The sequence below is a fragment of the Macaca nemestrina genome, chromosome 3 (assembly GCF_043159975.1).
Source record: "Macaca nemestrina isolate mMacNem1 chromosome 3, mMacNem.hap1, whole genome shotgun sequence".
NCBI lineage: Eukaryota > Metazoa > Chordata > Mammalia > Primates > Cercopithecidae > Macaca > Macaca nemestrina.
In genome coordinates, this window is record NC_092127.1 from 151,045,665 (window position 1) to 151,060,243 (window position 14,579).

Sequence of the window (14,579 nt, forward strand, 5' to 3'; positions counted from 1 at the left end):
ACATGTAAAAATTAATCTGCTTTTAGATATTATTATAAGGTTTGTCTGAGTTGAACTGTCTCCCTTAAAAAGATATGCCATAGTCCAACTCTTTACCCCCAAAGGCCCCCAAAGAAAGTCCTTATAGAGTGACCTTATTTGGAAAAAGGGATGGTTGCATATGTAATAAGTTAAGATGAGGTCATACTGGAGTAGACTGTGATGTTAATCCAATAGACAAGTACCTTGTAAGAAGAGGAGAGAGAGACATATAGAGAACACCATGGGAAGAAGCAGGTGCAGAGGTAAGGCAGTGATAGGAAGAGAGAGGCAGAGCTTGGTCTTATGCTACCACAATGCAGTGCCTAAGACTTTCTTGAAGCTGGAAGAGGCACAGAAAGATTCTCTCCTAGAAGGTTTGGAGGGAACATGGCCCCACCAACATCTTGGATTTCAGGTTAACTAGCATTCAGAATTGTAAGAGAATAAGTCATTCAGTGTATGATACTCTGTTATGGCAGTCCTAAGAAACTCTTGCAAACAACATGTTAAAAACCATCATCAATGATCTGAAGAAAACACTCTTGAGACATATGCCAAACACAACGTGGCCAAGTTTGTAGGCTAGTGGTGGGAGTTCTGGTTAGTGGCATTATGGAGGACACTTTTGTGGTCGTTAAAAACTCACACTTGAGAATCATTTTTAATTTATTCTGATATTGATCCTTTGAGCTTCATCAATTTATATTACCCTTTAGAGTCTTATTTTTCTCATAATAAAAAGGAATCTAAATATTTGTACTGCATAGCTTCTAGAGATAAATGAGTTAAATGTGAGAAATCCTTTAAAAGGGGCCTGACAATTTGAAAATGCTTGACAAAGATTCAATACTCATTTCATTGTGTTTTTCTTTATTCCTCATCTTTTATGAAAAATTGTATAACACTTTTGTAAAAATAATAGTTATTGTCAAAATTATATAAAAAAGAAGAAGAAAGATTATTAGAAAATCTCTAACATTTATTGAGAACTTACAATGTGTCAAACACCATGTTAAGTATCATACATGTATTATCTCCTTTAGGCTTCAGGTGTATTATAAGATGTGTATTATTTCAAGTCACACACTACATATAAGGCTTGTGAGGTTCAATAATGTGAAATAAATTAACCAAAGACCTGAGGTTGGGAAATGACAGAATAAATCTAAGTCATTAAACCTTCCAAAGACATTTTGTTAATTACTACATATATTACCTGTTGGATATCTCATCAGTCCCTCTCTACTGCCAAATAATACAATCTGTATCAACTGATTATGCTCTGTGTGTTGTTAACAGTGTTGGTGTAGTCAAATTTAGTTTGCTGTTCTTTTAAATTGTGATATTCAACTTAGAAAAGAGGAACTGTCTCACTTCTCTTTGCCAGAAATCCTAGTTTATAGCCTATGGTTTGAATCCCCTGTAACCCTCATTCTTTTTATTAACTTCTTATATCATTACATTGCCTTTGTATAAGATACCAGCTTTTAGATAGGGATGTTTACAAGCTGTAAATATTGACTGAACTTCATTTCATAGTCCAAATTAGAGAAGCGTAAAATGATCTCACGCTGAATATCACAAACATCCCTTGTAAAGTTTAACTGGAGTCTTTTTTGCAATATTTTCATTTAACATAATCAGATATGAGCTTTAATCTTTAAATCTCCTTTTATTATGCCAATATGTAAGACTGTGATCCCAGGAGTTTAGAGGTAGTTTAAAGGCAAAAAATAATTTTACTATTACGTGGACCTATTTATCTTAGCCACAAATATTATTAATTACTTTTTTTCCTACTTTTTCTTTTCTGGTAATCCAATTTTATCCGTTATTATGTCTCTTTGGCAATAAATTACCTTGTAATTATAAAATGGCTTTCCAGCAAGTGTTGGAAGATTTGTTTTTCCTAGAGGAAGATTTTCATTGTAAGAGCGTGTCTCTGAAGAATTAGACGTTTTAGAACCTATTAGACTACTTCCTGGTTTTTGTTTACATCAGTTTTTTAGATGTTGCAGAAAATAGATAACTTCTTCATATCTTCTTTTTCTTAGTTAAAAATACTTATTCTTTTCTTTGTATAACAACTGTTAAGATGAATACATAAAAAATGACTGAAACACAAGAGAAATTTATTTCTTGTTCACATAAAAAGTTTACAAATGAGTGTTTCTGATCAATAAGTGGCTCTACACAAGATGATTTAGGGTCTAGGCCCTTTCACCTGTGGCTCCACTATCTCCAATATATGGCTTTTGGGCTTACAGTATTAACTTTCATCAGTTTGACAGCTGACACAACACTGTTGCAAGTTGCACATATAAGATATTTATGGGTCAGTTCAGAAAGTGATATATACCTGTTTTGCTTAAGTTCCATTGGCTAGCAATATGTCAAAATTGTCAAATCTGTGTGCAAGTAAGCTGGAAAATGTAGTCTAACAGTGTGCATGAAAAGAAATTTAAAAAGTGTGGTGACTAGCTTTGCCAATCACTCTCACATTCTTTTTTTTTTTTTTTTTTTAGATGGAGTTTCACTCTTGTTGCCCAGGCTGGAGTGCAATGGCGCAATCTCAGCTCACTGTAACTTCTGCCTCCTGGGTTCAAGTAATTCTCCTGCCTCAGCCTCTTGAGTAGCTAGGATTACAGGCATGCACCACCATGCCTAGCTAATTTTGTATTTTTAGTAGAGACGGTGTTTCTCCACTTTGGTCAGGCTGGTCTCAAACTCTCGACCTCAGAGTTAAAAACATGGGCTCTGAAACTAAACTTTTGGGTTCATATTTCAGCTCTGTGTGACATAATAAGACTGAATAAGCATTTGGTGTTGGTACTTTTAATGACAATCAAACAACGTGATTAAGACGCAAAAACCTTAACACCAGCAAAACTTGTGGTGACAAACTGGCCTCACCATTATCAGTTGTACAGTCTTCTACAGAGTACTTAACCTCATTAAATCTCAAAGTTCTCATGTGTGAATAAGGACTATAACACTTTGTTTACAAAGTATACTGAATCAATAATGATTATTGTTCATTATTAATTAAATTTTAGGCATATATAAATTATTATTGCTATCATTGATAATTACAAAGCTTCATTATTCCATGTGACATAATGACATTCATGAAGAATTAATTAACTTGTGCATTATTCTGATTAGCCAATGCTGTGAACTAGTATTCACAAGATAATTCAGAGATGTCTGAGATATAAAGATAATTCCCACCCCCCTCGGCCTCTCAAAGTGCTGGGATTACAGGTGTGAGCCACTGTGCCCAGCCCACTCTCACATTCTTGAACTCAAACTACAGTGCAAATGGTAAACAGCAAAGGATTTGATGAGGATTATCTTTACTACTATACCTAGAGAAAGAATGCTTATCGACACATAACAAGCCACTGAAATGGGAAATTTGCAGCAATCAAAACATTCCAAGTGAGTCACATCCACATCCACTGCTAGCAAAAGCCATTATAATGAGAATAGTTTTGTTTTATTTATTTATTTATTATTATTTTTTTTTTCTTGAGAGGCTCTTGACTTGGGAGATAAAAGAAATTGTGATGAAGGAAAAATCAGTCGGCTATTACCTTCTTTTTTTCCCCCACATTCAAAAGCAGTCTTTTTGCTTTGAAGTTGAGATACTGAGTGCTTATTTTGAATGACACATGTGAGTGGATCAGAAAAGCTGAAGAGAATCGTATGCTACACCCTGTAGTTACTCCTGGAGTATTCCATATACATCTGTTTTCCTTTAACAGTCCATTTAAGATTTAGAACTTGTTAAAGAAAATATTTTTAAGACCTAACGTGAGAGGGGACAGTATAAGGCATTATTTTTTAATACCATATGTAACAACAATTCTGGAGCCTTTAGAGGGAAAAATATAAAAAAATATATAATAAGATTTCTTCCTTGTAGCCTCTTAAATCATTCACCCACAGATACCCATATACATGCATTCTCACACACAAAGTTAGCTTAAGAAAGATCATTATCTACTTATTTAGTTATTGAGTTTTATAAATAATGCACTTTTCTTAAAGTGTAAGCAAAGCAAACCATCTGGCATCTTTAAACCACTTATAGAGGCAATAAAACCCTAGAGTCTGTTATTCAAGCAAATGCATCTGATTGCAGTCGATTCCAGGAAATTCCATCCCTACAACACTGCAGGATCACAGCCAACATGGTGTTCCACAGTTGCTAGGTAGCAGCAGTTACAGGCAAACTGATCCTACAGCTCTTCAGACACAAAGGACAGCTAACTTTCAGGCTTGGGCCATTTTACACAACTGCAGAGGATCTGGTAATTGTTTACTCCTGCAATCTCACTTTATAATATCAAACCTCACATTTATACCATCAGTCTCATTGAATGTATTTTTTCTAATGATATTTTTTTCTCCTTGCAATATTCTTTAACTTTCAATCTTTTCTTTTTTTTTTTTTTTTTTTTGGTAATTACATGTTTAATGTTCTGAGGAACAGCAATACTGTTTTCCATATGGGTATACAATTATACCCCCATGGTACACCCCTATGGAAAACAGTATGGCGATTCCTCAAGGATCTAGAACTAGATGTACCATATGACCCAGCCATCTCATTACTTGGTATATACCCAAAAGATTATAAATCATGCTGCTATAAAGACACATGCACACGTATGTTTATTGAGGCACTATTCACAATAGCAAAGACTTGGAATCAACCCAAACGTCCATCAGTGACAGACTGGATTAAGAAAATGTGGCACATATACACCATGGAATACTATGCAGCCATAAAAAAGGATGAGTTTGTGTCCTTTGTAGGGACATGGATGCAGCTGGAAACCATCATTCTTAGCAAACTATCACAAGAACAGAAAACCAAACACCACATGTTCTCACTCATAGGTGGGAACTGAACAATGAGATCACTTGGACTCGGGAAGGGGAACATCACACACAGGGGCCTATCATGGGGAGGGGGGAGGGGGGAGGGATTGCATTGGGAGTTATACCTGATGTAAATGACGAGTTGATGGGTGCTGACGAGTTGATGGGTGCAGCACAGCAACATGGCACAAGTATACATATGTAACAAACCTGCACGTTATGCACATGTATCCTTTCAATCTTTTCATACATAATTTCTTTTAGCCACTCAGATCTCATCTCCTGCATAATAGTATTAGAAAGGTCTTTCCTGAACACTATCTGTAATATTTTGCCTTTCATCCCTACCCTCCTTTAATCGCTCTCTATGAAATCATTCTGTTTTGTTTTCTTCACGGTGCTTAAACTGCTTGAAGTTGTCTTATTCCCATTTGTTTTTTTCTTTTTCTTTTCTTTTTCTTCTTTTTATTTATTTATTTATTTTTTTTTTAGATGGAGTCTTGCTCCATTGCCAGGGTAGAGTTCAGTGGCACGATCTTGGCTCACTGCAACCTCCACCTCTCGATTTCAAGCAATTCTCCTGCCTCAGCTTCCCAAGTAGCTGGGACTACAGAAGCGTGCCACCACGCCCAGTTAATTTTTGTATTTTTAGTAGAGATGGGGTTTCACCATGTTGGCCAGGATGATCTTGATCTCTTGACCTTGTGGTCTACCTGCCTTGGCCACCCAAAGTTCTGGGATTACAGGCCTGAGCCACCACATCCGGCCATTTGTATCTTATTCTTGTCTTTGTATTCTATACTTGACAAGGAATGTGAACTTGTTTATCTTGTTCCTTGTTGATGTATTTCTAGACGCAAGACCAATGCTTGACATATGATAAGTACACAGTCAATATTTGTTAAATGAAGAAGACAGTAGATGATGATAAGTGAGTCAGAGAAGCTGATGTTAGCTCTTCTAAGTACGAGGGTGATTTGGAGATTGATTAATAAATTGTATATTTTCTCTGAAATAAACTTCGGTTAAAAGACTGTGAGACTCTCATCAAAGCTAAATGAATATGTAAGGCACCAACCTAATATCTTTGTATGGTGGCTTACCAAGGAAGCTCTCTTTTCTTTAATATTCTTACTTTTCTGACCCTGGTGGAATTATCTTTATATCTCAGACATCTCTGAATTATCTTGTGAATACTAGTTCACAGCATTGGCTAATCAGAATAATGCACAAGTTAATTAATTCTTCATGAATGTCATTATGTCACATGGAATAATGAAGCTTTGTAATTATCAATGATAGCAATAATAATTTATATATGCCTAAAATTTAATTAATAATGAACAATAATCATTATTGATTCAGTATACTTTGTAAACAAAGTGTTATAGTCCTTATTCACACATGAGAACTTTGAGATTTAATGAGGTTAAGTACTCTGTAGAAGACTGTACAACTGATAATGGTGAGGCCAGTTTGTCACCACAAGTTTTGCTGGTGTTAAGGTTTTTGCGTCTTAATCACGTTGTTTGATTGTCATTAAAAGTACCAACACCAAATGCTTATTCAGTCTTATTATGTCACACAGAGCTGAAATATGAACCCAAAAGTCTAGTTTCAGAGCCCATGTTTTTAACTAACACCCAGAGATATTTTCTATCTGGCTTTAAGTGTCTACTCTGATTTTCACTAGAAATATATTATCTTAGTACAGTTAATCTCTTTGCATACATACTTTTAAGGCTGAGTTAAACATGATTATCTAATCAAGAAGTCTTTTAAAGTTCATTCAAGCAAATTTTGGAAACGTAAAAATGACAGATCGGGGATTATAAATCTAACTCATGATTATTGTAAAAAAAATTTTCTAACAAAAAAGAAAAAGAAGAAAGTAAAAGTCACCTATAATCCGACTTCTTATCTATTATCAATCAATCTTTGGATTAGGAAACAAAACTGCACAGAATGGTAAGAGAGATGAAAATTTAAAGACTCTCCAAACCAATCAAAAGGAGTTTTGGTCATCAGAAAAATCACTGAAGCCCCTTAGTTTTCATGTGGTGTTATAGGGAGAAATCATCAAAATATGCATAGAAACCACCACATAGCCAGGTCACTTAAGCTTTTGGCACCTCAGGTACTCCTTTAAAATATAAGATTAATAAGCCCTTGCTTACCTGCTTGAGGGATGTTTAAGGATAAATTAGATTGTGATTTAAAAAAATAATAGATGAAGAAAGTAATACATGCAATGATAAAGGATTCAAACAGGTTAAAATAATTTATAATTATAGCCCAGAGTATCAGTCTCATGTTCCAAAGTAAAATTGTCAAGTTCGGTCTCAGGTCCTGGAGGTTACAACTGGTCCCCTGCCATGTGGCCCCTCGTAGCTTCTTGCACAATATGAGAGCTTATTTCCTCAAGGCCAGCAGAAAAATCCCTGCTGCTTTGTGTCTCTTCTTTCAGGAAATATCTGGGCTTCTTTAAAAGGGCTCACTTTAATAAGTTGGGACAGGCTTTTCTCTTTTGATTAACTCAAAATCAACTGAATAGAGACCTTAATTACATTGGAAAAATCCACTAATCTTTGCCATATTCCACTGGTTAGAAGCAAATTATAAACTCCATGCACACTAAAGAGGAGGGCATTGTATTAATATAAACCTGTGGTCATCAGGGGTAAAATTTGGGGGATATTTTAGCATTCTGTCTGCCACAGATTCCTCAGTGTGATGCTTGCATTTAAATATGCTTATGATATTTTTTCTATAGATATTCTAAATTTTTAGGTAAATAATTTTAGCAATTGTTTTATTTCTACTTTTTGGGTCTATGTCTTCTTCAGTAAAGCTTTCCACATTCTAATATGAGAGCAACATATATGTTTAGTATTTTTTCATGCTTTTAAAGCATTGTTTCCTTTTTGTCAGTCATGTTTGCATATTTTTTTTTGCATTAATTCTCTGTCACATCTGGAATTTTGTTGTTGTCGTTGTTAAATGATGTTGCTACTTGTCCCAGTGCTATTTATGGAATGATCTATTTTTAACTCTCTAATTTAAAATGCTACCTTTAGTATATAACAAATGCTGTGAGTAGTTCATTCTCTTGCTAAATCTTGATCCTATTTCATGCCTCTATCTATTCTTTTCTGTATCAGAACAAAATCATTTTTTAATTCTGTGGCATTTTACATCCATCTACTCTCTTGGAATAGTATCCACTGGTTTCAATTATAATATTCAGAATTTTCTTGGATAAACACAAATTAAATATTTATTTTCCATATTTATTTAGAAGTTAAATTAAAATATTATTTTCCTAACTAAAAATACTATTGATAATTTTAATAGAATCATAATATTATATATTAATTTAGGAATAACATACTGTAATAATGATATTGTTTATTTTATCAATGAATAAAAGATTTACCTTAGTTAACTTTTACTTCACTTAGTAGATTTGCTTTTAGAGATGTTTCTGTATTTGATTAAGTAGATGTCTTAAACTTTACTTTCTAGTTTGATTTTTCCAGATGGAATATCCTCTTATACTCTCTAGTTGTTTATTATTTCTATTGATTTTTGTAAAATAACTTTGTGACAAAAACCATTATTTAAATATCTTACTGATTTTAATAGTTATTCATTATTTATTTTAAAGTTTCTAAATATATAATTAAATAAACTGAAAATAATGATATTTTTACCTCTTTTTCAATTTTATTTTTCACATGACAATAAATACTGAAAAGTATAACCTGGAAAATATTAAGTAATGACAATGATAGTGAATGTTCTATTTTTATTTTTTTCTTCAACTTTTATTTTACATTCAAGGGAACATGTGCTCAATATGCAAGTTTGTTATGTAGGTAAACGTGTGCCATGGTAGCTTACTGTACACATTATCCCATCACCTGCATATGAAGCCCAGCATCCATTAGCTATTTTTCCTGATGTTCTCCCCCAACCCCATGGGTTCCCGGTGTGTGTTGTTCCCTGCCATGTGCCCATGTGTTCTCATCATTCAGCTCCCACTTATAAGTAAGAAAATGCAGTATTTGGTTTTCTGTTCTTGTGTTGGTTTGCTGAGGTTAATGACTTCCAGCTCTATCCACGTCCCTGCAAAGGACATGATCTTGTTCTTTTTCATGGCTGCAGAGTAATCCATAAGTATATGAGCCATGTTTTCTTTATCTGGTCTATAATTCGTTGGCATTTGAATTGATTCTGGGTCTTGTGCCAGCTATTGTGAAGAGTGCTGCAATGAACATACACATGCATGTATCTTTATCACAGAATAATTTATACTCATTTTGGGTATATATCCAGTAATAGGATTGCTGGGTCAAATGGTATTTATGCCTCTAGGTCATTAAGGAATGACCACAATATCTTCTACAATGGTTGAACTAATTTACACTCCTACCAACAGTGTAAATGCATTTATTTTTTTCTCTGTAACCTCACAAGTATCTGTTGTTTTTTGACTTGTTAATAATAGTCATTCTGACTAGCATGAGATGGTTCTCATTGTGGTTTTGATTTGCATTTTTCTTTTATTTATTTATTTATTTATTATTATTATACTTTAAGTTGTAGGGTACATGTGCATAACGTGCAGGTTTGTTACATATGTATACTTGTGCCATGTTGCTGTGCTGCACCCATCAACTCGTCATTTACATCAGGTATAACTCCCAATGCAATCCCTCCCCCCTCCCCCCTCCCCATGATAGGCCCTGGTGTGTGATGTTCCCCTTTCCGAGTCCAAGTGATCTCATTGTTCAGTTCCCACCTATGAGTGACAACATGCGGTGTTTGGTTTTCTGTTCTTGTGATAGTTTGCTAAGAATGATGGTTTCCAGCTGCATCCATGTCCCTACAAAGGACACAAACTCATCCTTTTTTATGGCTGCATAGTATTCCATGGTGTATATGTGCCACATTTTCTTAATCCAATCTGTCACTGATGGACATTTGGGTTGATTCCAAGTCTTTGCTATTGTGAATAGTGCTGCAATAAACATACGTGTGCATGTGTCTTTATAGCAGCATAATTTATAATCCTTTGGGTATATACCCAGTAATAGGATGGCTGGGTCATATGGTACATCTAGTTCTAGATCCTTGAGGAATCGCCATACTGTTTTCCATAATGGTTGAACTAGTTTACAATCCCACCAACAGTGTAAAAGTGTTCCTATTTCTCCACATCCTCTCCAACACCTGTTGTTGCCTGACTTTTTAATGATTGCCATTCTAACTGGTGTGAGATGGTATCTCATTGTGGTTTTGATTTGCATTTCTCTGATGGCCAGTGATGATGAGCATTTTTTCATGTGTCTGTTGGCTGTATGAATGTCTTCTTTTGAAAAATGTCTGTTCATATCCTTTGCCCACTTTTTGATGGGGTTGTTTGTTTTTTTCTTGTAAATTTGTTTGAGTTCTTTGTAGGTTCTGGATATTAGCCCTTTGTCAGATGAGTAGATTGCAAAAATTTTCTCCCATTCTGTAGGTTGCCTGTTCACTCTGATGGTAGTTTCTTTTGCTGTGCAGAAGCTCTTTAGTTTAATGAGATCCCATTTGTCAATTTTGGCTTTTGCTGCTGTTGCTTTTGGTGTTTTAGACATGAAGTCTTTGCCCATGCCTATGTCCTGAATGGCACTACCTAGGTTTTCCTCTAGGATTTTTATGGTATTAGGTCTAACATTTAAGTCTCTAATCCATCTTCAATTAATTTTAGTATAAGGAGTAAGGAAAGGATCCAGTTTCAGCTTTCTACTTCTGGCTGGCCAATTTTCCCAGCACCATTTATTAAGTAGGGAATCCTTTCCCCATTTCTTGTTTCTCTCAGGTTTGTCAAAGATCAGATGGCTGTAGATGTGTGGTATTATTTCTGAGGACTCTGTTCTGTTCCATTGGTCTATATCTCTGTTTTGGTACCAGTACCATGCTGTTTTGGTTACTGTAGCCTTGTAGTATAGTTTGAAGTCAGGTAGCGTGATGCCTCCAGCTTTGTTCTTTTGACTTAGGATTGTCTTGGAGATGCGGGCACTTTTTTGGTTCCATATGAACCTTAAAGCAGTTTTTTCCAATTCTGTGAAGAAACACATTGGTAGCTTGATGGGGATGGCATTGAATCTATAAATTACCTTGGGCAGTATGGCCATTTTCACGATATTGATTCTTCCTATCCATGAGCATGGTATGTTCTTCCATTTGTTTGTATCCTCTTTTATTTCACTGAGCAGTGGTTTGTAGTTCTCCTTGAAGAAGTCCTTTACATCCCTTGTAAGTTGGATTCCTAGGTATTTTATTCTCTTTGAAGCAATTGTGAATGGAAGTTCATTCCTGATTTGGCTCTCTGTTTGTCTGTTACTGGTGTATAAGAATGCTTGTGATTTTTGCACATTAATTTTGTATCCTGAGACTTTGCTGAAGTTGCTTATCAGCTTAAGGAGATTTTGGGCTGAGACAATGGGGTTTTCTAAATATACAATCATGTCATCTGCAAAGAGGGACAATTTGACTTCTTCTTTTACTAACTGAATACCCTTGATTTCTTTCTCTTGCCTGATTGCCCTAGCCAGAACTTCCAACACTATGTTGAATAGGAGTGGTGAGAGAGGGCATCCCTGTCTTGTGCCAGTTTCCAAAGGGAATTTTTCCAGTTTTTGCCCATTGAGTATGATATTGGCTGTGGGTTTGTCATAAATAACTCTTATTATTTTGACGTACGTTCCATCAATTCCGAATTTATTGAGCGTTTTTAGCATGAAGGGCTGTTGAATTTTGTCAAAAGCCTTTTCTGCATCTATTGAGATAATCATGTGGTTCTTGTCTTTGGTTCTGTTTATATGCTGGATTATGTTTATTGATTTGCGAATGTTGAACCAGCCTTGCATCCCAGGGATGAAGCCCACTTGATCATGGTGGATAAGCTTTTTGATGTGTTGCTGAATCCGGTTTGCCAGTATTTTATTGAGGAATTTTGCATCGATGTTCATCAGGGATATTGGTCTAAAATTCTCTTTTTTTGTTGTGTCTCTGCCAGGCTTTGGTATCAGGATGATGTTGGCCTCATAAAATGAGTTAGGGAGGATTCCCTCTTTTTCTATTGATTGGAATAGTTTCAGAAGGAATGGTACCAACTCCTCCTTCTACCTCTGGTAGAATTCAGCTGTGAATCCATCTGGTCCTGGACTTTTTTTGGTTGGTAGGCTATTAATTATTGCCTCAATTTCAGAGCCTGCTATTGGTCTATTCAGGGATTCAACTTCCTCCTGGTTTAGTCTTGGAAGAGTGTAGGTGTCCAGGAAATTATCCATTTCTTCTAGATTTTCCAGTTTATTTGCGTAGAGGTGTTTATAGTATTCTCTGATGGTAGTTTGTATTTCTGTGGGGTCGGTGGTGATATCCCCTTTATCATTTTTAATTGCGTCGATTTGATTCTTCTCTCTTTTCTTCTTTATTAGTCTTGCTAGTGGTCTGTCAATTTTGTTGATCTTTTCAAAAAACCAACTCCTGGATTCATTGATTTTTTGGAGGGTTTTTTGTGTCTCTATCTCCTTCAGTTCTGCTCTGATCTTAGTTATTTCTTGCCTTCTGCTAGCTTTCGAATGTGTTTGCTCTTGCTTCTCTAGTTCTTTTAATTGCGATGTTAGAGTGTCAATTTTAGATCTTTCCTGCTTTCTCTTGTGGGCATTTAGTGCTATAAATTTCCCTCTACACACTGCTTTAAATGTGTCCCAGAGATTCTGGTATGTTGTATCTTTGTTCTCATTGGTTTCAAAGAACATCTTTATTTCTGCCTTCATTTCGTTATGTACCCAATAGTCATTCAGGAGCAGGTTGTTCAGTTTCCATGTAGTTGAGCAGTTTTGATTGAGTTTCTTAGTCCTGAGTTCTAGTTTGATTGCCCTGTGGTCTGAGAGACAGTGTGTTATAATTTCTGTTCTTGTACATTTGCTGAGGAGTGCTTTACTTCCAATTACGTGGTCGATTTTGGAGTAAGTACGATGTGGTGCTGAGAAGAATGTATATTCTGTTGATTTGGGGTGGAGAGTTCTATAGATGTCTATTAGGTCTGCTTGCTGCAGAGATGAGTTCAATTCCTGGATATCCTTGTTAACTTTCTGTCTCGTTGATCTGTCTAATGTTGACAGTGGAGTGTTGAAGTCTCCCATTATTATTGTATGGGAGTCTAAGTGTCTTTGTAAGTCTCTAAGGACTTGCTTTATGAATCTGGGTGCTCCTGTATTGGGTGCATATATATTTAGGATAGTTAGCTCTTCCTGTTGAATTGATCCCTTTACCATTATGTAATGGCCTTCTTTGTCTCTTTTGATCTTTGATGGTTTAAAGTCTGTTTTATCAGAGACTAGGATTGCAACCCCCGCATTTTTTTGTTCTCCATTTGCTTGGTAAATCTTCCTCCATACCTTTATTTTGAGCCTATGTATGTCTCTGCGTGTGAGATGGGTCTCCTGAATACAGCAGACTGATGGGTCTTGACTCTTTATCCAGTTTGCCAGTCTGTGTCTTTTAATTGGGGCATTTAGTCCATTTACATATAAGGTTAAGATTGTTATGTGTGAACTTGATCCTGCCATTATGATATTAACTGGTTATTTTGCTCATTAGTTGATGCAGTTTCTTCCTAGCCTCAATGGTCTTTACATTTTGGCATGTTTTTGCAATGGCTGATACCAGTTGTTCCTTTCCATGTTTAGTGCTTCCTTCAGGGTCTCTTGTAAGGCAGGCCTAGTGGTGACAAAATCTCTAAGCATTTGCTTATCTGTAAAGGATTTTATTTCTCCTTCACTTATGAAACTTAGTTTGGCTGGATATGAAATTCTGGGTTTAAAATTCTTTTCTTTAAGAATGTTGAATATTGGCCCCCACTCTCTTCGGACTTGTAGAGTTTCTGCCGAGAGATCTGCTGTTAGTCTGATGGGCTTCCCTTTGTGGGTAACTCGACCTTTCTCTCTCTCTGCCCTTAAGATTTTTTCCTTCATTTCAACTTTGGTGAATCTGGCAATTATGTGTCTTGGAGTTGTTCTTCTCGAGGAGTATCTTCATGGCGTTCTCTGTATTTCCTGGATTTGAATGTTGGCCTGCCCTACGAGGTTGGGGAAGTTCTCCTGGATGATATCCTGAAGAGCGTTTTCCAACTTGGTTCCAGTTTCCCCCTCACTTTCAGGCACCCCAATCAGACGTAGATTTGGTCTTTTTACATAATCCCATACTTCTTGCAGGCTTTGTTCATTTCTTTTTCTTCTTTTTTCTTTTGGTTTCTCTTCTCGCTCCATTTCATTCATTTGATCCTCAATCGCTGATACTCTTTCTTCCAGTTGATCGAGTCGGTTACTGAAGCTTGTGCATTTGTCACGTATTTCTCGTGTCATGGTTTTCATCTCTTTCATTTCGTTTATGACCTTCTCTGCATTAATTACTCTAGCCATCAATTCTTCCACTTTTTTTTTCAAGATTTTTAGTTTCTTTGTGCTGGGTACGTAATTCCTCCTTTAGCTCTGAGAAACTTGCTGGACTGAAGCCTTCTTCTCTCATCTCATCAAAGTCATTCTCCGTCCAGCTTTGATCCGTTGCTGGCGATGAGCTACGCTCCTTTGCCGGGGGAGATGTGCTCTTATTTTTTG

At 36.0% G+C, this 14,579-nt stretch overlaps 1 long non-coding RNA gene across 3 annotated transcripts in view; it reads left to right on the plus strand.

The window, feature by feature from the left end:
• The first annotated feature begins 230 nt into the window (after positions 1-230).
• LOC105487683 (uncharacterized) overlaps positions 231-14,579 on the plus strand; it is a 67,212-nt gene continuing 52,863 nt past the window's right edge. For 2 of the 3 annotated variants that reach the window (XR_011621316.1, XR_011621317.1), the window contains exon 1: positions 231-284. This is a non-coding gene — a long non-coding RNA (uncharacterized lncRNA). The other variant, XR_011621318.1, reaches the window with a different exon arrangement.